The sequence below is a fragment of the Dipodomys merriami genome, unplaced genomic scaffold (genome assembly GCF_024711535.1).
Source record: "Dipodomys merriami isolate MVZ:Mamm:240054 unplaced genomic scaffold, mDipMer1.0.p SCAF_15, whole genome shotgun sequence".
Taxonomy (NCBI): Eukaryota; Metazoa; Chordata; class Mammalia; order Rodentia; family Heteromyidae; genus Dipodomys; species Dipodomys merriami.
In genome coordinates this window covers 22,540,778-22,568,632 of record NW_027202826.1, presented here as the reverse complement: position 1 = coordinate 22,568,632, position 27,855 = coordinate 22,540,778, and the positions used below count along the sequence as shown (strand labels likewise).

General features: G+C 37.3%; 1 long non-coding RNA gene across 1 annotated transcript; it reads right to left on the bottom strand.

The window, feature by feature from the left end:
* On the bottom strand, positions 1-24,766 carry LOC138826789 (uncharacterized). The gene is made up of 4 exons (XR_011371850.1): positions 24,626-24,766; positions 23,578-23,682; positions 944-1,048; positions 1-175 (listed from the first exon to the last, which is right to left on the bottom strand). It is a non-coding gene; the product is annotated as an uncharacterized lncRNA (long non-coding RNA).
* Positions 24,767-27,855: the final 3,089 nt, after the last annotated feature.

The window sequence follows — 27,855 nt, the reverse complement described above, 5'->3', positions numbered from 1 at the left end:
GCGTTGTGGGAAGATAGTACTTCAGCTCATCATCAGCTACATTTAGGACACAGGAATATCCTTTTCATTCTCTTACGAGTTAATTGTAGTTATTTCTGATCAGCTCCATGATTGATCACCTAGAGGACTATATGGAAATGTAAGGGTAGAAAGGTGGTTTTCCGTCTGTGGAACTCTGCAAAAGAAAATATTTTTAAAATAACAATTATACTTTCCTACTATGAACAAGTAATTTATGAGAATTAAAGATTGCCTTAGATATTAGTACATGTACTTATATACATGTATATGTATACACACTACACACATACATACACTCACATATTCTAAGACTTCATTTCACCCAGCTTTAGGAGAAGGGCCTAATAATCTTGACATTCAAGATTTCTACTGGGCTATCTTTACAAATGGTTTACTTTGATTTGAGTGTTGTCTAGGATCAAAAGTGTACAAATCAATCTTTTCCCATAAAAGCCATGAGGATTATGCTAATTATGTTCATTTGAGGAACATAGCTCCTAGTCTTAGAAATTAGCAAGGTGCTTCACATACCAAACCAAATGAAAAAGAAAACACTTCTCAAATAGAGAAATTCAAAGTTTTGTTTTGTTTTGTTTTAAACTTTGTAGTATTGTTAGGATTTTGCCAAAAGCCTGAGGTGGTACCTCACATAATTAGAAGATGACTATCAAGGGTGTATCAAACTATTTTTTTTACTATTTTATATTGAGACACATGGTTTTAATGTGGGCAATCATCCAGATGCCTGATTAAATTTGCTGGAAGTTTTATTTGCTAAAGCATTTCACATCCTGGGAAAATAAAACCAAATATGTTGTTTTTCTTTGTTCATTGCTCAGCCATGCAATGTTAAACATAACTTTACCAAAAAAAAAAAAAGCAAATAAAACATCGGAATAAATCCCCTTTAAATCAAATTGACCTTTTCTAGGCATCTCTTCTCCATCTTGGCAGGAACAGAATCCATATCTTTCTATTGGAGGAGCAAGCCATGTGTGTGGTCCACTTCCTGTGGTTGCTCCATTCTCTGTAATGACAACAGAGTCAGACTACAGTAGCTTAATAAGCATTAATTCCAAGTCATTGGAAATAGCCTACATTTTCGTCAAGGCAAAGCAGTCTTCCTTGCTTTCTTGAGCTTTATTGCTGCTGATTTAAGGCAACCCAGACCTGGGAGGTAAAAGTAGCTCTCTCTTGGAGCCATTTCCTCTTTGGCCAGCCTCTTCCCCTCCCCCATCAGGGCTGTCAGCACATGCTCTTCTGGGGAAAGGAGGGAAAGTTTGGGAGCCTGAAGAGAATTTGTTTTTTAGACGATTTTAATCAATGGTGAACTTCATTTTTACTTTTTATATGCTGGGGGTGGCGTGGAATGCCTTTAGAACGACAGAATCTGGGAACTAGAACTAATGTTTGGAGATTTTCAGTTTTACAGATAAGGAAGTAATTTCAGCAGACCTCTGCTTTTTCCTTTTATAAGTAGCATTATTCCTCTTCCCCAATTCTGCGTTTAAGCAGGGAGAAAGAACTTTGTGGTGGATTCAAAATAAAATAAAACCCAGTTTTCCTTCAGTCTACAGCTCTTTGGAGTAGCAGGCTGCTTAGAAGGTACGGAGACTTCCCACTTAAGAGCAACCTTTCCTAGAAAGTCTGGTCAAGCTTCCATTGCTTAGAAAGCCTCTACATGCAATGCCCTTCTTCAGTGGGAGATTTTCTGGTGTCCTCTTCCCTCCAGACTTCAGTTGAGTCAGAGTAACATTTCATCATGAATATATGTGCTCAGCAGTAAGCAGGTCATTAATCATGGAAGTCTATTCTTCTTAATTTATGAGTACGTGAATTCAAAACTCACATTTTTCCTCTAACCTGACACAGATTACTCTCAAGGGCTCTAATTGGTCAAAGTTTGGTCTCATTTAACTTTTCTGTACTTTGGGTAGATGTCCTGCTAATTACAAGAGAACTACCTTGATTTTTTTTCTTACTTGACAATATTGTCTATAAATTTGATTGTCAAAACACTCTATTTGATGCTATGGAGTGCTGGCCATTATTTACTGAGCATTTAATCTATGATACATAATTTATCATCAAACCATTTCTTGGGATATTTATTCCCATTTACCAAACAAGAAATGGAGATTCAAGGAATGAATTATCCTATGTCTTACTGTTAGTATGCAGTTGAGATTACAGATTTATAGTACAATGAATGTTGTTATATATATTATATATGTGATACATGACTTATAATATATTCATATATTATATGTATGCTTTAATTATTGCTTCCACTTCCCAACTACTGGAAGCATTTGATACAGTCATAAAACAGGAACTTTTCCATAATAGTATTGAATACTTGTATTATATATATATATATATATATATATATATATATATGTATTTGAGACAAGCTCAAATACTAGCTTTCCTTGGATAAGTTACACAAATGCTGTGAAACTCAATTAAACAAAACCAGAGGAGCAGAGCCTAAAACCAGCATTTGGGGGCATAGGCTTTATAGAGTTCTGTCTTAGGAAATCATAGAAAGGAATGCAGAAAGCAGGATAGGGTAGTGGGAAGAAGGAAGAAAGTAGATTAGTCACAGGCAAAGTCAAATGGTGGCTTAAGCCACCAGATACTAAATTATTATAACATTTGATTGATATTTTTATTATATATGTATATATGTATATGTATATATACATATATATAATAATATTATTTGATTTTAGAATTTTTTCCACTGTTGAAAGAGCCAGAGTTTTTGTCACTGGCTGAACACAGTAAGACTTTGGCAAAATTTTCTCTCAGGCAATTTCTGGCCAGGCACCTCTTGTCAATGAAGGACAGCAGTCCTGAGATTGCAGGTAGACACGACTGACATGTGGATGTGTCCCAGCAGGTAGGGCTGGGAAGAGCTGGCCATGTACTGCACCAACTACACGAGCATCTGTTGAATGTGTATGAAGTGCCCCTACCAGACTCCCTCATCTTAATCAATTCAAAGCATAATGAGAGAAAGAGTCTAAATGGGGTTAAATTGGAAGTATATGTGAGGTGTAGGTCTTGGTTTATATTTCTGGGACTGGAGACAGGAAGATTGAAGAGGGGAAGAAAGGAGAGAAATCTCAGGGAGGATCAAGGGTTAGGTCAATTCAAATGAAACCAGAAGTGAGCCTTCAAGGTACCATTGGAGCACTTAGCAGTCAGTGGATAAGGTGAGGAGATGTATCTGAGAGAGTACAAGAGTGACACAGAAGAGGCTGGAGTGGTTACTCGCTCAATGGGAGGCATCCTTAAGTCTTTGTACCTAGCCTAGTCTGAGCTCATGAGATGAGGCTGGGCACCATCAGCAGAGAATGTGAGTTATGGGTAAGAGGAACTTTACACTGGAAATGGGGATCTTGAAGTGTTGAGAAGGCATTGATTGTCTTATGTCTAGGTTCACCACCTCTCTGATAGTAATTACTTATCGGCAACTTGTAGTTACATGCATACAGTGTGGCCAAGTAGGTTAATATTTCTCTTTCTCCAACCTCTACTTTCCTGGGAATGTCTGAAATACCAGCTGGATAGTCTTACCATCCTAATATAATTAACAGACATTTTCAAGTGTATTCTGAGTTGGGGAGAAAAGGAGCACATTACTTTGTTCTCCATGCCAATACAAACAAAGTTTGGAGTACATTGGTTCAAACTTGCTGAGGCTGATTGTGGGTCTTGGCTTCACCAGGTCTGATCTTATTTTCTCATCTCTGAAGTGGCCCCAGATCTCATTCTTTGAGCACCTTAACTTGTATGGCTGTTCGAACACTAAATTGCTCACTTACTTTTTATTTTTCTCAGACCCATGACTCACATCATTGTCTATTTACAGATTTCTTTAGGGTGAGGACTGACTTATTTATTTTTGCTTATGGTAACCATTGTTTTCTCTCTGTTTGGAGACTTTTTTTCCTTTTCCTGTCATAGACTCATATCGCTTTTCCATATGGCCAATCTGTGGAGGTGATTTTCTGTAGGCTCTGTGGAACTCCCCTGAATCCCAGCCAAGGTATATGTGTCAGACATGCTCTCCCCAAAGCACTGCAGAGCATGGGATGGAGTGTGGAGGGGTGGGAAACAAGGCCATAGACTTCAGTGTTCAATAGGGAACATATACAAAACAATTCTTTACAGCACTATTTATAAGAGAAAACCCTGGAAACAAACCAAATGCCCTTTGGAGGGGGTTAAATAATTATGGTATGTCATACAATAGAATATTGTATAGCTGTCAGATGAATAGATTATGGTTCCACCCAGTCATATGGATAAAAATTGTAATCTTACAGGGTATTAAAAATCAGCTGGAAAATCCCACATACATTGTTATCTTCTTTTGTAGCATTAAAAGTCATAAAAATAAATATTTACAAAATATAGATGCAACAAAAGATCACACAAAATATAAACAAGGGGAAATGAACTAGAACTTAAGGTCCTGGTTATCTTGGATGAGAGAATCAAGGCAGGTAAGGGGAAGCAATTAGGTGTGAGTTTTTATTTTGAGTGGTGAGCTTATACATTCTATTTATATAACTAAAAAAAAACAGAAAAATTGATAACTATGTGCAAAGGTTTGGGTCAATAATGAGAAAATATGTACCAAAGAGTATGAACTGAGTAACTTCTATGAACCTGAGACATAAAACAAAAGTCATAGAGAATTTCTGTAGTCATTCAAGAGGTGAGAGGGGAAAGCAATACTTAATGGCATGAGTTGTTTTGAGAATTAAGTAAGGTAAGCTAATGATAGCAAATGGGAAATTCTAATGATAAATTTAGCTGTGAGAAAGCTTGATACCCCTTTGCTTTTTCCATGGAACACATAGAACAGAGGGACTTCAATTTGAGTCCCCAGTGGAGTTTATTTCTCCCTTTGCCAAGTGCTGCTCCATTGAGCTTAAGCCAAATATCTCCCATAAAAAAGAGAATTGGAGGGTGCTCCTAACCTCCAATGGCAAGCCTACCATTATGGACTGAGTGGTCTCAGAACCCATGACAGCATTGCAGCTTCCCAGTGGATCTGAAAATCAGGCAAACCTTTGTCAAGCCTGGACACCATGAACCTGTGTGGAGACCATGCACAGGTGCACAGGATGGCATGTCTCTCCAAGGCCTCAGCAAATGGATCAGATTTCAATTAAGACCTCAATAACCGCATCCTCTTCCCACCTTCTAAGAATCTTCTCTGGCCCTTCTGCTCCAAAGGGTTACTCTGCTTCCCTCTGGAATACCATGAAGTTCTCGTCAATAGGGAAATATAATCCAAAAGTTAGGAAAACATTGACTTCAAGCATCTTCGAATTTAATAGTCTGCAAATATTTCTAAGGCAAAACAAACGAACAAACAAACAAAAACCACTCCAGGAAAGTGAAAGGAAAAAAAAACTGTAGAGAAGAGAAACATGACACACAAATATTTTAGATTATCTTCCTGCCCATAAGACTTTGCAAATGGAGCATTCAGTTCTGTGTAAATATCTAGACCTTGACCCCATCTCCAAGGAAGATAGATTTTTGTTTCCATGTGTAACTCAGACAAAAAAAAAAACAACCAACCAAAAAAAAAAAAAAACCCTTATACCTGAAAATTTAAGAGATATCAGTTGGGCATGACAGAGAAATCTGTCCTTGCCTTTGACTCTTCCAACTCTGCTCTTCCTTCTTTTTTTTAATATATATTTTTATTGTAAAAATACTGTACAGAGGGGTTACAGGTACATGAGTTGGGTAATAAGTACATTTCCTATTGAGCATTGTTACTTCCTCCTTTTTTTTCCCCCTACCACTCCTTCCTGCCCCACCTCCTCAACTCCTCCCCCCTCAACATTGTAAAGTTGTTTTCAACATAATGTCCTGTACATCTCATCATCACAATGGGTCAATCTGCATTCCCATTTAAGCATTCTGCTATATCCTTTCCCCTCTTCAAATTACAAAAATGTATATACAAGATAGAACACCGGAATCAAATACAGTGAAAACAGGGGTTATACCATGGGGGAAGAACATAAAAAAGAAACAAAAGAATAACATAGTGCATTATAAGTACATTAAAAACAATGGCAAAAAAGAAACCACTTGTGTTCCTGTCATGGGATTCATTTTGCTTAGCATCATCTTATATGGTCATATGTATATAGCCTTTGACATTCTCTGCTTGTCCTAGACATGTACTAGGCATTGCAAACAAGGGAAACCACGGGACCTGTGTTTCTTTGGGTCTGGCTTACTTCACTTAATATATTTTTTCCAAGTCTTTCCATTTCCTAAAAAAATGGAACAATGTCATTCTTTCTGATGGAGGCATAGAATTCCATTGGTATATATACCACATTTTCTTGATCCATTCATCTACTGAAGGGCATCTGGCTTGGTTCCATATCTTAGCTATGGTGAATAATGCTGAGATAAACATGGTAGCTTTGGTATGACCTTGTTTGTGCTGGTAGCTTTGGTATGACCTTGTTTGTAATCATTTGGGTAAATCCCCAAAAGTGGGCTTGCTAGGTCATAGGGGAGCTCTATGTGGAGTCTTTTTGAAGAACCTCCATACTGATTTCCAAAGTGGTTGAACAAGTTTACACTCCCACCAACAATGCAGTAGGTTTCCCTTTTGGCCACATCCCCTCCAGCATCTGTTATTAGAGTTCTTGATTATAGCCATTCTAACTAGGGTGAGGTGCAATCTCAATGTTGTCTTGATTTGAATTTCTTTTATGGCCAGCGAAGTTGAGCATTTCGTCATGTGTCTATTGGCCATTCTTATTTCCTCTTCAAAGAAGTCTCTCTTTAAGTCTTTAGCCCACTCATTAATCGGGCATTGTTTCTTTGAGGATTTGTTCTTGGGGGATTTAATTTTTGAGTTCTAAGTATATTTTATATATGAGATCTTTGTCCATTGTATGGCTAGTGAAGATCTTCTCCCAATTCATGGGCTTTCTATTGACCTTGCTAGCTATGTCCTTTGCCATGCAGAAGCTCTGCAGTTTCATGCAGTCCCATTTATCCAACCTTTCTTTGATTTGCTGTGTTTCTGGGTCTCTATTAAGAAAATTTTGACCTGTGCCAAGGAGACCTAAGGTTTCTCCTATTCCTTCCTGTAATGTTTTCAGGGTGTCTGCTTTGACTCTGAGATCTTTCATCCATTTGGAGTTGATTCTGGTGCAGGGTGATATGTATGGATCTAGCTTTATTTTTCTACAAGTGTTTAATCAGTTTTGCCAGGACCATTTACTGAAGAGGCTGTCTTTCTTCCATCCAATTTTTTTAACTCCCTTATTGAAGATTAGGTGGCTATAGGTATGTAGGTTCATTTCTGGGTATTCAATTCTATTCCATTGGTCCTGAGGTCTCTTCCTGTGCCAGTACCAAGCTGTTTTGATTACTATGGCTTTGTAGTAGCATTTGAAATTTGGTACTGATATTCCTCCAGCACTGTTCTTTCTATTAAGCATCGTTTTTGCTATTTGGGGTATTTTATTGTTCCATATGAATTTTTGGATTGCCTCTTCTATTTCCTTGAAGAATGAGGTTGGAATATTGATAGGTATTGCATTGAATTTGTAGATAGCCTTGAGAAGTATTGCTATTTTCACAATGTTGATCTTCCAGTCCAGGAGCATGAGAGGGTTTTTGCAACTTTCTAAGTTCTGTTTTGATTTCCTTTTTCAGGTTTTCATCATAGAGGCCCTTCACTTCTTTGGTTAATTCCTAGGTATTTTATTTTTTGTGGGGCTATTACAACTGAAGTTTTTTTTTTCTTCCTGATTTCTACCACGTTCTTCTCATTGTTGCATACAGAAAAGCCATTGATTTTTGAGGGTTAATTTTATACCTTGCTACTTTGCCAAAGTTTTGAATCAGCTTGAGTAATTTGGGAGTGGAGTCTGTGGGATTCTTTAAATACAAGATCATGTCATCTGCAAAGAGGGTGAGTTTTACTTCTTTCCCTATTTGGGTCCCTTTTATGTTTGCATCTTGTCTTATAGCTGTAGCTAGGCATTCTAATACTAAATTGAAGAGAAGTGGAGAAAGTGAGCATTTTTGTGTTGTTCCTGAGTTTAGAGGAAATGGCTTTAGTTTTTCACCATTAAATATAATGCTGGCTGTAGGTTTGTCATATACAGCCTTTATTGTATTGAGGAATGTTCCATGGATTCTTAATTCTTCCCAAACCTTCATCATAAAGGGGTGTTGGATCTTGTCAAATGCTTTTCTTGCCTCTATTGAGATAACCATGTGGTTCTTATCCTTGCTCTTGTTGATGTGATAAATTCTATAAATTGATTTGGGTATATTGAACCAGTTTTGCAACCCTGAAATGAATCCTGTTTGATTGTGGTGTATAATTTTTTGGATGAATTGTTGAAGTCGATTGGCCAAAATTTTGTTGAGAAGTTTTGCATAGATATTCATCAAAGAAATGGGTCTATAGTTCTGTTTCTTTGATGAGTCCCTGCCTGGTTTGGGGAGGAGGGTTATGATGGCTTCATAGAAAGAGTGTGGTAGTGAACATTCAATTTCATTGGAGTTGGAGGAGTATTGGTATGAGTTCTGCTTTGAAGGCCTTGTAGAATTCTACTGTAAATCCATCTGGTCCTGGGCTTTTCTTAAATGGGAGGTTTCTTATTGCTGTGTCTATTTCTGCTTGGTATGGGTCTGTTAAGTTGGTTTAACTCATCTTGGTTTAGTTTTGACATGTCGATATTTGCTAGGAAATCTTCCATTTCTTACAGGTTCTCAAACTTATTAGCATAAAGTTTTGAGAAGTATTCCCTTATAATGTTCTGAATCTTGGTTGTTTCTGAGGTGATGTTTCCATTCTCATCTCTGAGTTTGTTTTTTCAGCCTCCATGTGTTACAGGACTTTCTTTGGTGGCTTTTGGTGTTGAGTTCTAATTTTATTCCCTTGTGGTCTGAGAGAATGCAAGGTATAATTTCAATGTTTCTGAATTTGGACAAATTCGCTTTGTGACCTAAAATGTGGTCTATTTTGGAAAATGTTCCATGTGGTGCTGATAAAAACGTGTATTCTGATGCTGTTGGGTGAAATATTCAGTAGATGTCTGTTAAATCTAGTTGATCTATGCAGTTGTTTAGATCTGTGGTTTCTCTGTGGAGTTTTTGCCAAGTTGATCTTCCTAGTGGGGATAGTGGTGTGTTAAAATCCCCAACAATTATTGTCTTTGGATCTATGTGAGATTTGAGGAAAAGTAGTGTTTCTTGGATAAATTTGCTTGCTCCGTTGTTTGGCAAATAGATATTTAGAATTGTAATATCCTCCTGAAGGAGAGATCCCCTAATAAGTATGTGGCAACCTTCTTTATCTCTTTTCACTAATTTTAAATTGAAATCTATTTTATCTGATAATAGGATTGCAACTCCCACCTGTTTATGGGGGCCATTTCCTTGGTTGATTTTATTCCAGGCTTTCACTTTCAGAATATGTTTATTTTTTATTTTTTATTTTTATTTTTATTGTGAACATACTGTACAGAGGGGTTACAATTACATGGGCAAGATAATGAGTACATTTCGTATCAAGCACTGCAGCCTCCTTCTTTGTTTACCCTTCACATCCCTTCCCAGCCTCCCCCCCCTCCAACCCCCCCACTCAATTCGCCCCCCCCCACACCAAAGTTGTAAAGTTCGTTTTCGACATGACAACTTGTACTTCTCATTGTTGCAACGGGCAAAATATGTTTATTTTTATGGGCATGGTGTGACTTTTGAAGGAAGCAGATAGAATGATCTTGCTTTTTGATCCAACTAGATAGTCGATGTAGCTTTTGGAGAGTTAAGTCCGTAATGTTGAGAGTTAGGACTGAGAGGTGTTCGGTAGTTCCTGCCATGTTATCCACCTCCTTGGGGGCTGTGACAACTGGGTTCTTCCTAAGGTTCTTGGACTCTCAGTTTGGGTGTGGTTTCTTGACCTTTATTGTGGTCTTGTTCGTTTTCTATGTGTAGGACATCTTTAAGTATCTTTTGTAGGATTGGTTTGGTGGAGATATATTGTTTGTTTTTCTTTGTTATGGAAAGTTTTTATTTGACATTCAGTTATGAAGGAGAGTTTAGCTGGGTACATTATTCTTGGTTGATAGTTGTTTGTCCTTAGGGTGTGGCATATATCATTCTAGGCTCTTCTTGCTTTAATTGTCTCTGTGGAGAGATTTGAGGTTATTCTAATTGGTTTTCCTTTATAAGTGATTGATCTTTTCTCCTTGATAGCTTTAAGGATCTTTCCTGTGTGGATTATAATGTGATGGTGGGATGTCCTGTTCTGGTCTACGTGGGGTTCTAAAAGCTTCTTGTATCTGAATAGGCCTATCTTTTGGCATGTTTGGGAAGTTCTCTGCTAGGATCCTGTTAAATAACTTTCCTAGACCACTAACTTCTGTCTCTAGGCGCTCCTCTACACCCATTATCCTCAGATTAGGCCTCCTGATGGTGTCTTCCAAATGTTGAATAGATCTATCACATTTCTTGGATTTATCTTGGATAGTTCTATGTTCTTTCTCTATAATATCTAGGCTGTCTTCATTCCCTGTCTTCATTCTACTGTCAAGACTTTCTACTTTTGTTTTTTATTTCCTTTCCTTCTAATTTGTCGGCTTTGACAGCTTCAATTTCTTTGTTGGAGCTTTGTTTTAGATCTTGTATGAACTTCTTTACTTCCTTAATTTGATGTTCAGTGTTTATTCTCAAATCACTTAGCTGATTGGTTATGGTTTCCTTTGGACTCCCTTTCTTTCTGACAGGCTCCATTCAGCATTCCCTTTATGGTCTCCCTGGATTCCTTCAGATGTCTGTTTATGGATTCCATGAATGCTTCTATTGATCTTTGTCTATACTCATCCTGCTCATGCAATTCCTGTATTACTCTTTGATTAGTTTCCTCACACTCACACAATTCCTGTATTTCTCTTTGACTGTTCTCAGCCTGCTCACACAATTCCTTGTTTCTCTTTGACTGTTCTCAGCCTGCTCATGCAATTCCTGTCTTTCTCTTTAACTGTTCTCAGCCTGCTCCCACAATTCCTGTATTAATCTTTGAGTAGCTTCCTCATGCTCACACTGAGTCCTTTGCAGGTTTTCAATCTTTTCATTCACCATGTTTACCAGTAGTGTTTGTAGAGTTTTTTGGGAACTCTCCTCTGGATTATTCATTAACTGTTCTATTACCTGATTATCCTGAGTGGGAGCTGAGATACCTGGGCTTGCCATTTTTCTTGTGTTTTCTGGCTTGTTCTGCCCATTTGGTATGAAAGTAATACCAATTTTGTGCTAGAACACTATATTAAGGCAAGCATCAACCAGAGTCCTGTAGTTGCACAGTCAAAAAGGTTGCAGATAAAATCTAGTTCAACAAATACAATCTATTCAACATCAAACACCTAGGGATTAAGGGCTAAGAACATCAAAGAGGGATTCGGCAAACCAGAAATTATTAGGTTTAAGGAGAATTGTGGGAAAAAATAGGATTAGAGTGATGTGCAGAGGTAAATTGAGAGTGAATTTAACCAAGTCCTAATCTCAGAGAGGGAAATGGATAGGACAGAATGATAGAAGAGAGATAAAAAACAAGAAAAATTGGAAAAACAAAAATTTAAATTAAAAAAAATGAAACACTTAAAATTATGTAAGTATAAAGAAATGATATTGAGAGAAGAAAAGGATAGGATGAGAGTAGGGGAAGATGAAAAGGGAAAATGAAAAAAAAATAAAAATTCTTAAAATTGGTATACTTGAAAATTATATAGGCATAAAGAAATAATACTGTTATTAAAGAAGTTTAATAGGTTGTGAATTGAGTAATAAGTTCTGGATTAAGTATGTACACAATGAGGGATAAGGTCTAGTAATCAACAATGGGTATGTATCAGGGGATGAGCAGAACAGCAATTAAGTCACACAAAAAAGAAAGAAAAGAAAAAGGACCAAAAGGTCAAAAGAGATTAAAAAAAAGAAAGCACGCACAGACATATACTCCTAAAATAAAAATTATGAAAGGAAAAAAGAAAAAAAATAGAGAACATGTTTTAAAAAATAATAAAAAATATGTAGAAAAAAGAGTTCTTTGAAATTTTTTGGAGGGGGGAATATCTTGTATCTCCCCTGTGTCCATAACCAGTCTCTCGGTGGAGTCTCTGGTCTGCTTGTGGTGTTTGGTTTTCCTGTGGCTTGATTGGTTTCTTAAGTCAGTTTGTTTTGAGCAGACAGACAGCTCTGCCTTACCCAAGACTTTGTGATCCTCCTCCCAGGCTAGTTCAGTGGGAGGGAGATCTGCTTTGAGTATCACAAAAGAGGGAGATGGCTGTTTCCTCTAGTTTGGAGTTGCTGTGATGAGGCTAGGTTCTGGATAGGGTAGAGGCCTATCAGCAATCAGTAGCTTTTCCTTGAAAGGCTAGCTCCTGAGACATTCACAGAGCCCAGCCTGGAGCCATTCTCAGGGTTTATGTTTACTGAGTTTCAATTTTTTGTCTAGGCTGCAGTGGGGAGGGGCAGCCTCTGGCTCTATTTATCCAGTGAATAAAGTCACTCCTCTGGGGGAGGAGTTTCCTTTGCCTGGGTGGGGTGACTTTCCCTGGGTGGAGCTGAGCCTGGCAGGTCAGGTCAGGTTCCTGTGACCTACTAATGGCTCGAATTGTTTTCTTCCAAGGCCTGGGTTGGAGCTAGCTGCTCAGCCGGGCCTTTGTCAGTATCAAAGATGGAGATCTTCTCTGGTGGTGGGGAAGGAGCTGCCTTCCCACCTCAGTTCCCTGAGAAGGAGTGAGGAGGTTAGGGTTCTCCTCACACCAGACTCTTGGTTCCTGGGCCGTTCCTGGTCTGTGATCAGCAGGATGAAAATTTCTGCTCCTTGTCAGTTCTTGCTGGTGGTGAGTAGAATCCACTTGGCAAGCCAAGTCTGGTGCCTTTGTCCCGGATTTTCTCTGTTGGTATGGCGGCTGTGGCCGCTACCACAGCTGTGGCTACCGGCAAGTGCTCAGATCTGTCTCCTTGACCAAGCTGCCTGGATTTTCCCTCTCTGGCCAAACTGTACTGTGATGGCACAAGGTGTAATTCTCTAGCCTAGGACTGTTCACTGGAGCACTAAAACTGGTTTCTATGTGAGAGCTTGTTTAGCCTCCAGTTTCTCCTTTGCCATCTTCCTTTGGTCTGCAAAAAATGATTTTTTTAAATGTCTTTCTATCAACCAAATAATGTCATCATATCTAAGAATAAAATAAGTCTTAAAATACAGAACATCTCAAGATATCACTCATTGATGCTTTCTCCTCTGAAATTGTGCATTTCATCCAGGGAATTTGGTAACCATATGGCAAGACTTCTAATCAGTGGTTTATCAATGTGTTCTTTGACTTTGATTCTTTTCCAAACAGCTAGTCCAGCTTTAGCAGGGGATTTAAAGATCATGGTCTTTGAATTGGAGATGAAGGTTCTAAATCCTTTTTCTCCACTACTAAGTTTTATCCTCTTGATGATTATGAGTGTAAGCACCTTACACACCAAAAAAAAAAGATTTGTGCCCAGCATGCACTAAAGATTCTAAGAGTTATCATGACTTTTATGTGATCTTTTATAAACTACATTCAATGAATATCACACACTAAATTTGGCATAAAATGAGTATTTTTCTTATACTTTATTTGTGCACTTAGCTTTGGTTCGACATCTTACATCTCTGTTTCTTCCCAAGAAGCCTATTTTCTTTATGTATGTGCATTTGCTCCCTTTTTTTGATATCTAGGCTCAAAGAAATCATTTCATCCAGATGTTCATATGAAAGGCCTTAGTTTGTTTTTTGGGGGTTCTGTCATGGTCTACAAATAGTTAAGCCTCTTGAAGTTCACATTAGTTCCAAAAACTTAGCAAACTACTCCTGTAAGAACACCCCCTCCCCATCTACTGTGCTGTCTTCAATGACCATAGCTCATTGTATCACCACCTTTACATAGAGTATAAGAGGTGGTATAAATAATATCGAGTCAAGTACATCATATAAAATTCATTTGGCTTCTGATTTCCTATTCAACCTCTCCACTACCCCCTGGTATATATTACAAATGTTATTTGTCAGAGATATTTGATGACTAAGAAGTTTATCAATCCTGTAGTTAAGCTTCTCAAGAGTTTTGAGTGAAAAAAGCTAAGCAAGAACATGAGGCCATGACTCCAAGCCCTACAGAGAGAGAGAGAGAGAGAGAGAGAGAGAGAGAGAGAGAGAGAGAGAGAGAGAGAGAGAGAGAGAGAGAGAGAGAGAGAGAGAGTGTAAAAAGCTAGATATACAAGGCTCATGCCTGTATTCCTATTTACTCAGGAGGTTGAGATTTGAGGATCATGGTTCAAAACCATCTTGGGCAAGGAAATTCTGAGTCTTATCTCCAATTAACCATCCAAAAGCTGGAAATTAAATGGATGCTCAGTTGGTAGAGTGCTAGCCTTCAGCAAAAACAAAAACTCAGGAACAATGCACAGCACTGGATTCAAGCCCAGCACAAGCATGTGCGTACGTGTACAACTCCCTCTGTCTCCCTCAAATACCATAAGGAACTTTCAATAAAAGATAGACTTTACTTAAAAGAATGTACATATAGTGGTTCATTAAATTCACCAAATCATGCTAAATATGATGTCAATAGTAGGGCAAACTGGCTCCAGAGCTGGACCAGAAATTTCCTCGCTATCTTACCATGATTTTGGAAAAAAATATTAAAACTGTTCCATATAATAAATTTTGTTTTATGAAAAAAACTAGTAGTGGATCACATGACTGAAAAGGGAATGAAGGTAGCAGGGCCTTTTAGTGAGAATGCACTTTTTTTTTTTTTTTTTGGCTTGAACTCTGGGCTTGGGCACTGTCCCTGTGCTCTTCAGCTCAAGGCAAGCACTCTACTGCTTGAGCCACAGCACCACTTGGTTTTCTAATGGTTTATTGGAGATAAGAGTCCCATGGAATTTCCTGCCCGGGCTGGCTTTGAACCGTGATCCTCAGATCTCAGCCTCCTGAGTAGCTAGGATTACAGGTGTGAGCCACCGGCGCCCAGCTGAGAATACACTTTATAATTATAGGAACTATCATTTTCTTAAATGCATATAATGCTATAAGTCAAATACCTACTTCATGTATTCTCAATATTTATATAAATTCACATTTACACTTTCTATTCACAATTTTTCATATGCTTTTAATCTATACATGGGTTTAAAATTTAAATATCATATACATTGAAGTGTGGATAATTTACAAACTCAGAGGAAGAGTTTGTCTTTTTAAAAAGTTCAAGACTGTTAATAAATTCTATAAAATTGCAATCATATTTAATAATTACAAGCAATAAACCATACCCAATGCATATAGAGAAGTTAAGATAAAAGAAATAAGTTTGAAGTCAAAGTATAATAATTTCTAAATAGCATTAAATAATCTTAGGCAGCACATGATAATTTCCTATTTTCAGTCTTTAAGTAGACAAGAAAAATGATTTTGAAAATAATCTGAAATAGATTAGTTATTGAAAAATATATAGAAGATGAAAATATAGTTTTATACATCTTTGCATAGCTTATTGAATCCAGAAACTATTTGCTCCTTTAAGAAAAATTTTAATTTACAGTAGATACACACAAAATTATGTTTGTCATAAAGTTTTAGCATTATTAAAAAAAACACTGATACAAAGTCAATGGTGATAAGACAGATCAGAAAGCACTGCTTTACTCATGATCATTATTGAATTATGATGAAATGCACAGATATCACTTTCAAAAGACAAAGAGATAGATAAAGGGAAGCCGATAAAGGTGGAGGCAGGTGCTTTTATAATTCATTAGCTATATTTGTGACAGCCTTTGAAGACAGCTATGACAAGCACGATTATGACTTTACTTTGAGGTCTCCGTTCAATGGCAGATTAGTAACCTGATAACGTTTCTATATTTATCGCCATAGCAGACATCCATTCTCAAATCCGCTAACACAAAGCATGGCTTCTTTTCATGTTATTGCAACACCCAGTGATAGGATGGGCCACCTGGCCAGACAGGCTGGGGTCTGCTCAGTGCTCAGAAGATGCCTGTAAAGAATTACTGTTACAGTAATGGGACTGTGAAGCCTCAGAGGAAAAATTGTTCCTGAATGGCAGTGTGTGGTTTACAAGAACTGTTGTATTAAACTATTACTCCTTGAAGGGAGAAGACTGACTTATTTTGTTTGCTTGAATGACTCAATAGGCAGCAAAGGAAAGCAGAGGGCTGAGCTCAATTGCTCTTTTATTATGTGTATTGAGTGGTAGTACAGGGCTGGATATTTTGTGTTCTGTTGCAAGGAAGTTCATCTCTTCGATGGGCGAATATGTTGCCTGTTTCTGCCTAGAACTAGCAGCTAGGCTGGAGTAGGCCTTTAGGAAGAAGAGCAACTTCTAGAGCATGTGCTAATTGCTCTTCCTTGATTTTTCAAGAAAATATGATATTTTCTCGTGTTGCGCTTTGTAGTTAATGGTCTGAAAGTTTTTGTTGGGTACCTTTATATATTTATCATCTCCTGGGTATCAGAATACCAGTCTTCTTCTTAGAAGGAAGAGCAGAATGAGGTTGGGATATTGATAGGTATCACATTGAATTTGTAGATAGCTTTTGGCAATGTTGCCATTTTCACAATGTTAGTCCTTCCAATCCAGGAGCATGGGAGGTTTTTCCACTTGCTTAGTTTTGCTTTAATTTCCTTTTTCAGGTTTTTAAAGCTTTTGTTATAGGTCTTTCACCTCTTTAGTTAACTCCTAAGTATTTTATTTTTTTTGTGGGACTACCCTCATTCTTCAATGAAATAGAAGAAGCAATCAAAAAATGCATATAGAACAATAAAAGACCCTGAATAGCAAAAACAGTCCTTAGCAGAAAGAACAGCACTGGAGGAATAGCAATTCCAAATTTCAAACTCTACTACAAAGCCATAGTAATCAATACAGCTTGGCATTGGCACAAGAACAGACCTAAGGGCCAATAGAATAGAACTGAGAACCTAGAAATGAACCCACAGATCTATAGCCACCTAATCTTTGATAAGGGAGCTAAAAGAATAGAATGGAAGAAAGACAGCCTCTTCAGTAAATGGTGCTGGCAAAATTGATTAAACACTTATAGAAAACTAAAGCTAGATCCATACATATCACCCTGCACCAGAATCAACTCCAAATGGATGAAAGACCTCAGAGTCAAAGCAGACACCCTGAAAACATTACAGGAAGGAATAGGAGAAACTCTAGGTCTCCTTGGCTCAGGTCAAAATTTTTTTAATAAAGACCCAGAAACACAGCAAATCAAAGAAAGGTTGGACAAGTGGGACTGCATGAAACTGCAGAGCTTCTGCATGGCAAAGGACATAGCTAGCAAGGTCAATAGAAAGCCCATGGATTGGGAGAAGATCTTCACTAGCCATACAATGGACAAGGATCTCATATATAAAATATACTTAGAACTCAAAAGATTAAATCCCCCAAGAACAAATCCTCAAAGAAACAATGCCCGATTAATGAGTGGGCTAAAGACTTAAAGAGAGACTTCTTTGAAGAGGAAATAAGAATGGCCAATAGACACATGACGAAATGCTCAACTTCTCTGGACATAAAAGAAATTCAAATCAAGACAACATTGAGATTGCACCTCACCCCAGTTAGAATGACTATAATCAAGAACTCTAACAACAACAGATGCTGGAGGGGATGTGGCCAAAAGGGAAACCTACTGCATTGTTGGTGGGAGTGTAAACTTGTTCAACCACTTTGGAAATGAGTATGGAGGTTCTTCAAAAAGACGCCACATAGAGCTCCCCTATGACCCGGCAATCCCACTTTGGGGAATTTACCTGAATGATCACAAACAAGACCATACTAAAGCTACCAGCATAACTATGTATATTGCAGCATTATTTACCATAGCTAAGATATGGAACCAAGCCAGATGCCCTTCAGTAGATGAATGGATCAAGAAAATGTGGTATATATACCAATGGAATTCTATGCCTCCATCAGAAAGAATGACATTGTTCCATTTGTTAGGAAATGGAAAGACTTGGAAAAAATTATCTTAAGTGAAGTAAGCCAGGCCCAAAGCAACATAGGTCCTATAGGTTCCCTTATTTGCAATAACTAATATAACTGTGAGACAAGCAGAAAAGGTCAGATTAGATGATGTTAAGTGAAATGAATGCCAAGATAAGGACACAAGTGGTTTTTTTTCTTTCTTGCTATCATTTCTAAATTATTTATAAGGTGTCACATGATTTTTTTGTTGCTTTGTATGTGCCTCCCCCATGGTATAACCCCTGTTTTCACTCTATTTGATGTTGGTATAATTTGGGGAGGGGAAAGTAAAAAACAAATTGTTTAAATAGGGATACAGGTTTACCAAATACAAGTCTCTATGTCGGAAAATGAACTTTACAATTTAGTGGGGGCGGGGCGGGAGTGTAGTTGTGGTGATGGGAGGGAAGGGATGGTAGGGGAAAAACAAAGGAAGAGGCAACAATGCTTGATAAGAAATGTACTCATTACCTTGTTCATGTAATTGTAACCCCTCTGTAAAGTATTTTCACAATAAAAAACTTATTTAAAAAGTAATTTCTTCATCAGTGGTTTCAAATACATGAACTGGGCTAGTGAAGTTTATCACTTGTAATTTTATTATCTTTAAGTAGTTGTACAAAGAAGTTGCCATTTAACAAAGCACCTTAGGATACGATATACCTTGATGAATGCCACTCCTTTTGGATTTCTACACAAACATCTCTTACTTTTGGCTCTTTAGCACTATCTCCTCAGTAATGGCTGAGTTCTCATCCAGTATGACTCTGTGGACTATCCATTGTAGCACTGCATCCATAAAGTCTTTCTTTTAAATTATCTTGGGATGTAGGTCTTTTTAAAGAAAATTATCTTGCTAATATTCATTGACTCATGGGTTACGTAAGTGATCTAAAGTCACTGTTATACTCCGCAGGTCTTCATTTTGGAGGTTAATCATCATTCATTAGACTGTAATTCAAATGATATAATAAAGACCTTGTTAGCCTTCATGAAACCATGATAGGATATTACTAGCCTGTCATGTAAAATTTCTAAATCTGTGATAACCATCCAACTATGTGATTAAAGGTTCCAGTTCATTCTATCTAGCTATCCCGTAATGCTATAGCGCTTCTGTCTCATGCCCTATGGTCAATTTTTCTAGCTTCCACCCTGGGTGTGCTAGGACATTCTTCACCCCTTCAAAGACACACATAGATGTAGATGGTTCTATTGCTCAAATTCTACTGGACACAGCTTACTCAAGTGGACACACTTAATTACAAAAGAAGTTTGAGAAAGTAGTCATTATTTAGATAACCAAATGCCAAAGTAAAAAAATCTATTGTTACAGAGAGCAGACATTTAAAGAGACATACTGTGTTTTGTTGGACTCTATTTTTTCAGGGAGGCTATCTTTTCTACTATATGAAATCTTCCTGTAATTTGACAATGGAATCGCTAAGTACATTTAAACTCTTCAGTGCAGTTATCTTGCTTCTTGACTGTCTAGTTAAGAAGAGAAATAATGTGTGTGTGTGTGTGTGTGTGTGTGTGTGTGTGTGTGTGTGTGTGTGTGTGTATGTGTGTAGGAACATTTGTGCATTTTGCTGAATAAATCAAACTCTTGATGCTTATGATCCAAAGAGCTTCAAGTAAAGTTTTTAAAATTATATTTTATTATCTTTTCAGTAGTTGTGCAGAGATTTGTCAGTTTATGAGTACAACACTCCTTAATCAATATCACCTCTTTTATTGTTTTCCCCATCCCTCCAAATTCCATCCATGCCCTCAAGTTTCCTAGTTTCTTAGGATATACATTGGACATTGTAACTGCATTCTCTTCCCTTTTTCTATTCATTTGTCTACCTCATCCCTTCCCCCCACCTCCCATCAAGTACCTCAACTACCAGCTTCCTGGTATTTATTAGACTGGAAGTTAGTTGTTCAAAGGAATTGGAATTCTCCCCTGCATATGCCATTCTTAATGTTTGCATTCTCTCTCTCTCTCTCTCTCTCTCTCTCTCTCTATATATATATATATCTATATATATATATATATATATATTTATATGATTCTATATATGTTTACATATATATGTTTAAATTATATCTAACTTGAGCCACAGTGCCACTTCTGGTTTTTGAGTGGTTCATTGGAGATAAGAGTCTCAAGGACTTTCCTGCCTGGGCTGGCTTTGAACCGCGATCCTCAGATCTCAGCCTCCTGTGTAGCTAGGATTACAGGCGTGAGCCACCAGCGCCTGGCTATATCTAACTTCTATATATGAAAGCAAGCCACCTTTCTCTCTGTAGGCCGAACTTACTTCACTTAACATAGATTCATTCAGGTCCATCCATTTTTCTTTAAATGATGTATATCCTTCTTTGTAATTGTGTATATACACCATATTTTCTTGATCCACTGGTCCATTAAAGGGCATTTAGGCTGTTTCCATACCTTGACTATAATGAATAGTACAGCATAGTTGTATAAGTGGCTTTACTGTCCTAACTTATAATCTTTTGGATAAATGCCTAAGAGTTGTATTGCTGGATCATAGGGTAGTTGTATGTTTAGTTTTTTTTGAAGAATCACTATTCTGCTTTCCAGAGTGGTTGTACACATTTACATTCTCATCAAAAGTGCATTAGGGTTTATCTTCCACCACATCTGTGCCAGCATCTGTTGTTTGTATTCTTAAGGATGGTCATTCTAACTGAGGTGATGTAGAATCTCAGTTTTGACTTGCATTTCCTTTGGGGGCATATATGTTGAGCATTTCTTCATGTATCTGTTGTCCATTTTTACTTCTTCTGAGCAGTCTCTATTTAGCCCATGAATTTAGTTGTGACTTCTTTCAGGGTTTAATTTCTTGAGTTTGTTATGTACTCTGGATATTAGGCAATTGTATGATTTAGAGCTGGCAAACATTCTCATTCTGTAGGATGTCATTTTAGCTGGTTAACTATGCCTTTTTCCATACGTGTTCCATGCAATATAATTCTTATGAATAATGAATAAAAAGAAAAAGGAGTATATACTGCTTCTTGCCTGATATAGAATACATGTGCGAAAGGTTTTTTTAAAGATAGCATTGAATATTAAAGATAAATGTATAATAGTTGGCTCAAGACAAATTTAAACTAGGTAAAGAATTTAAACAGTCAGAGATAGGAGAGGTTTGATAAGAATCAAGAGTAAAAGGAAATCTCCCTAAAGCCATTTAATAGATGCCTAGTGAAGTAGTAAAAATCATCTCATTTAATTTTTCACTTCCACTTCAGAGTAATGAGCATTATCCATACTTTCTGGTCAGAAAGTTGAGATAACTTCCTTGATGACAGACAATTTATGGACAAATAAAATCTAATACATAAGGTCTGCCAATATTTTTATTATCATCCTTTCAGTCAATGGCTGCAGCATCCTTGGTGACAACCACCCCCACCACCCCCACCTCTTCCTCCTCCTCCTCTGACTCCTCCATCTCCTCCTCCTTGCTCTCATCCTCTGCAATAGTGACCCTGGTTATTTTCACCATCATTGCCATCCTAACAATTTCATCCATACCAATAGCACCTCTCCACATTAGATGTGTCCTCAGCACTGCTGGGCTGACCATCACTGTTTAAAACTTCACCACCAATCCTACTACTCCCAGTGACATAAGGGCAGTGACAGCGAATATACCTGACAAAGCTCAAGTCTTTGTTTTATTCCATTCCTACACAGGGTGAACCCACGCAACTGATACAACAAGCAACCCCAAATTCCAACTCCATGTTATATGATTAATTTTTGTCTTGTGTCTCATGACAGTTTATGCATACTGTCCAACTAATTCTCTAGCTTATGATTCTTATGGGGACAGAGACTTTATTTGGTCAACTGTTCTATTAGGAAAGTACAATGTTCTCTTTCCTTCATCACATAAAACAGACCTTAGTTTTATCCTATAGATTTGATTTGGGAATGCAAGGACAGCTAAGGCAATAGGGAATAAATGTTACATAATTGAGCAAGCAGTTGTAATGATGTCCTAAGTGCAAATAGAGGTGAAAAGCTGGGGGAGGGGGGAGATGAGAAAACAAAGAAGCAGTACCTCACGTGGGAGAGCTATTTAAAGGCATCCGGAAGGAAGTGGTATGTGAATTGAGACCTTAAAGATGAGTAGGATGCAGACAGGAAAAGAGGTGAGCAGTGTTCCAGAGGAAACCACATGGAGGAAAGCCTAGAGGCTAGAAAGATGATATCTACAGCAGCAGAATTCGAAGTTAAGAGCTGAAAGCAAACACCCAAGCTGACCAAGGCTGGGGTAATTTGGACAACAAAATAATTTTAAATGGTAGTGAATTATAAACCAGGAGGTTTAAAAAAAATTTATCCTTGAGTAGTTGTCTGAAGGGGTTTCAATTCAACTCGTCAGTGTATGAGTATATTGTATCTCGATCACTGTCATCCCTGTTATCATTCTCCTCCATCTCTTTCAACCCAACCCATTCCCTCAAATTTTCTAGTTCTATTTTACACACACACACACACACACACACACACACACACACACACACACACACACACACACACGTGAGGCATAAAGATAAAGAGTCCCAGAAGATTGTATATAAGTGTATGTGTGTGTGTCTGTGTGTCTATGTGAAAAACAGGAGGATAGTTTACACAGAAGCCACCGTCTTGGGAATGTTTAACCATATTAGCAGTAATTGAGAGTTCACTGAGTGCCTGGGTAAAAAAGCAGTTGTAGTATATAAACAATATCAACTGAAATCATGATAATATCTAGAACAAGGACTGACCTTATCTTAAACTATGAACGTAGTACCTTTCTGTTACATTAATTTTTTAATCAAATAATAAAACTTGGAGCATTTAAGAAACTTTTCAATGTGTTCTCTTAGTCATGGACACAACCAAAATTTATATATGTTTCGAACATTTTTCTTTTTGCTGATGAGTCTATATTTCTCACTGAATATTAAATTTAAAGTATGCCTAAAAGAAACCTGCTTGCAATATTTTGGGGCTGATCAAAAGCCAATAGTAAAAGTCTCAGGATTTAAATCAAATATCAACCACAGTAGAACTCACAAATAAGAGCTGAAAGAAAATACTCCCAGTCTGTGTGCTGAAACATTACTGCTTCTTTTGGAATGTGTAACTCAGGTATGCTAAGAACCTGCACTTACCCATGTCCACTAAGCATCAGGGATGAGAGGCTGAATGTCTGATGGAAATTTCCTCTGTTCTATTTCCCCTATACACAAAAAAGTGCTTTAACCTCAGCACACATTTGTGCTTGTATTTGTTTTCTTCTGTGGAAGGAGTGAGAAATGTGGGTTTGGTGAAAGTTAGCTCAGAATACATGCACTCCTATAGGAAATTAACTGCTGTCAGGGTAGAGAAAAGAATCACCAGAATACTTACTTTCATTCATGTGCTCAAACCTCACATTTTATAATGAAAGGCAGAGCATCTTCCTCAAAGCAATGCACAGAATCCTTGAGTGTGCTGTCATTCCCGGGTGAGCTGCTGGACGGGAATGGAAGAGGTAGTGTTAGGCAGAGACTGCATCACAATTACACCCACACCTGGAATGACCACAGTCCCCAGTGGTCGTCCTTGATGTCCTTCATTAAAATATTTTGAAAAGTCAAACTGTAACTCAAATGATAAGGACCAGCCTTGAGTGAAAAAGCTAAGAGATGGTTCCCAGGCCCTGAGTTAAAGCCTCTGAACTGGCACCAAACCACAACAAAACATAAATCAGTTCAGTTGTGGTGGTCCTTTGTCCCTTTTCTCTCTTGTTCTCCACAACATGCATTAAACTCCAGAAGGTACCATATGCCCTTAGCAATTGTGACTGATGCATCTAAGAGATGGCGAGATACGGCAAGTCTGTGGTACTTGATGCTTTGTTAAATAGCTGAACTTGTCAGAAGAAATTGTTTGGACATATGCATATATGTCTGTGTGTTTGAGTGTGTAGGATATGTATGTATACATATGTATGTATGTATATTTAAATAATTTTAGTTAGAACTATTTTAAAATATCAACGCTTCTCTAGTTACAGCTGCCTGCTCTAGTACTCTCAGGAATCCTCTACCACACACACATTTGGACTCATTCAATGACATATACAAATCCTTATTTACACATAAATTTCTAAAACCAAGTGTGAACTGAAGCAGAGAGGGGGCAGTAAAAAGGGATGTTGAGGGCTGGGTTCTCAGGAAAGGGGAGCTGGAAATATGCTGCTGATTTTGCCTGCCAAGCACTGTGAAGCCATCATTCAGGGAAGCAGATAAGATGATCGACATGGCTGGGGATGGAAAGCCAGCACCAGTCAGGATAAGGATGGCATAGGACAAAGCATCTTACTTGTGGAGGTAGATCACAAGAAAAGTTGACCCTTATAGGCCATACTTGGGAACTAAAAAATAATCCAAGCTTTTCTTTTGACAGTACTTACCTACAATTCATCAACAAGTGTCCTAGGTGTTTCAATTTCCTGTGTGATTTCAGGATTAACATAAAAAAATGGTCCCATGCTACTTGCACATTTAGAGCACCTGGGTGAAGTAAAAACAAAACTTCCCCAGAGGCCTAGACCCTCGACCCAGATGGGGCTTCATAGATAAAGGCTAGTACAACATGAGGTCACAATCTAAAATTGTAATGAACACAAGAATTCAATTTATTACCAAATAGCAGATGTCATAAAGAACAGAATTTTGACCCCTCAGAATGTCAAAAGCTTAGAACTAAAAGATAGAAGGTAAAAATAGATCACATGAAAGAAACAACTTCATGCTTACTGGTAGTGGTAGAGCTAGAGGGGAGAAAAATTCTGGATATAATTTGAAGTGGAATTTGAAGGATTAGCTAATGGATCAAATATGAGGTGTGAGAGAAAAGAGATTTCATGTTTGGGCTGTGGTTTTTGGGCTGAACAATAAATAATAGACATTTAAACAAAAATTAGAGATAAAGAAGATAGATGATTCTTTACTAGAAAGCTATTAAGAACTTTAAATTTATCCATACCCAATAACAGAGATTGAATATGTTAAAAGCTCAGTAGAATTATCAGGAGTTATTGACAATACCACTTTTCATAGTAGGGAAAAAGTTAAGAAATCTTCCAGAGTAACTGAGAATGGAAAGAGAAAAAAGAGAAAATGTAAATTATTTCAATAGTATATAAAAAGTTTGATTAGCTACCTATATAATTCCTATACTCAATAACTAATGAATATTCATTTTATCTACATATATGTATTTTTAAAACTATACTCATCTTGAACAATAAAACAAGTATCTGAAAAATATTTTAAAATATTGTAATGGTAATATTTTTCTGACACAAAGAAGTACAGTTAAATATCAATAACACCCACACATATATATGTGGGCTTTATTCTTCACTCCTCATACATTCTTCTTTATAAGATAACGTGTCTTGTACTTTTATTTCACATGCAGAATTGTATGGTTGTATAGAATTGCAATGGTTTTTATATACTGATATCTTCTACTTTCTTAAATGTTTTGAAGGCAAACATCACATTGTAATCAGCTTTAGCACAGCACCTGATGTGCAATATGTGTGCAATGAACAGTTATTAAATCATGCAATGCCTCTGTACTTCTTCATTCAGAAAATGAATCATGATCTCCAAAATCTTCTACAGTCCCAGATGCAGAGTGTTAGGGTCTTGCTAACCCTCTAGTATTCTTTCTCATTAAATGCTATTGAATAATGGATTGGGGAATAGAGAAAGTAAGAGGAAGCAAGTGAGGGAGTTAATTTGGTTAAGTATCATTTATGCATGGTGTGAAATACTTAGAACAATTAGTATACACTAACAAAATGAGTGATGAGAATTAGGGAGGGGTGATGAGGGAGAGAAGTGGAGGGAGGAGAGGTCTGATCATGGTAACTTGTACAGATACATGGACTTGTCAAAATGAATACCCCTTGTGCAACTAATTAATGTTAATAACAATGTGCGGGAAATGATTTTTCACTTTAAAAATATGTGAGGCCTTCTACCCTCATTATGTTTATTTTCTCTTCTTTATATTATCTCCTTCTCTTGAGCTGTATTAAGAAAAGGGGTGAAAAAAACATGAGAGAGAACTTAAAAGACCAACATCATTACAGGGCTTAAAAGTTGGTTTAGAAGTGATGTAAGCCAAGCTAAAGAGACAAATGGTGTATGTTTTCTCTCATATGCAAAAGCTAGATCTAAAATACACCAGGACATGATAAATGATATAGGACTCAAGGCAATCACACACCATGAGACCAAAGGAACAATACAGTTAGGGGAGGAACACAAGATACTTATTAAAATGATGATAAAAGTACAATTTGACTTATGTGCACATAAGTCAATGGAAGTTCAGAAAGGAAGGAAGTATCATATAAAGCTTTTAATTACAGTTTATTTGCGGTTTAAAAATCTGAGGTAACGTCCATTCATGAGAGATTTTGGTAAGAATCTATATAAACAGGAGAGCCAGGATTGAGACAGCGAAACCAAAGAAGGACCAAGTGGGTTCGTCTTCCGTCCACTGAGAGAAGAGCCAATATTATAAGTGAAACAAAGCACTTAAGAAGATGAGAAATGGAAAAAGTGTATATGCTTGGCTGTAGGCTAATGCATTGCATGTTTGTACTGGACCATGATCAATGCTATAGTACTAAATGAGTTTGATAGAAGTGGGCAGATCTGTTACAATTTAGGATGTCTAAAACGGAAAAAATAAATTTTAGAAAACTTTTTTTAAAAAATAGCTTTTATTTTTAAAGCAAACTCTATAAGAGTTTTTTTTTATCCAAAATGAAAAATAACCTTTAAGAGGAAAAAGTTCAGACGTGTTATGAGAATTTCTCTATCTACACGACCTTCCATATTCCTTTTTCTGTTTATACAGGATAAATCTTCCTTCTCTTTGGAGAGGTGAGTAACCTCATAAACGTCCTCAATGTCAAAAGTATCAACTTGACTTTCAGGACACAATGGCTTATTTTCTCTGCCCTGCTCCAAACACTAAATTCCGATGCCTTCATTTTGTCACAGTGAAAGTCAGGGTGGGCAGGAGAAAACAAAATAACGGAAACGTTCAGAATGAACATTTGCTATTTATTATGAAAATGTGTCAGATCTGTGTGGGAGAAGAGAGGGGTTCATGGTGAGTAGTTACATGATCTATTAATAAGAAACAGTTAAATGCAGCCGATCACCAAAGCATGGCGAATTCTGAAGCCCAAAGCCACACATTCTTAACTCCCCCCACCCCCCCCAACTTCAGAACTAGTCTCCCCACATTGGTACAGGAACTGGAACATTATTCTTTGAAAGCAAAGCCAGTGTTTAGAAAATGTGAAATGGAGCTAACAGCACAGCATATAGAAGTCTTTCAGGATGTTATTTTAAACTGGAGTGCACAAATGTCAGCTCATTTGATATCTTTATTTGTTACATGTGCATGCAAAGGAAGCATAATATGCACTTTTTTGGTTTATATTTACTGTTAACAGGGTATTTTCAACTCTTAGGGAAGGTTGAGTCCCATTGAAAAGACAAGACTTTCAATTAGGTTCTTTTTTTACTTTGGAAATAATACATATTTTAAAATACCACTCAGAAGTCATTCAGGATGGATGTATGGTTGGCAGGATCACATAACTCA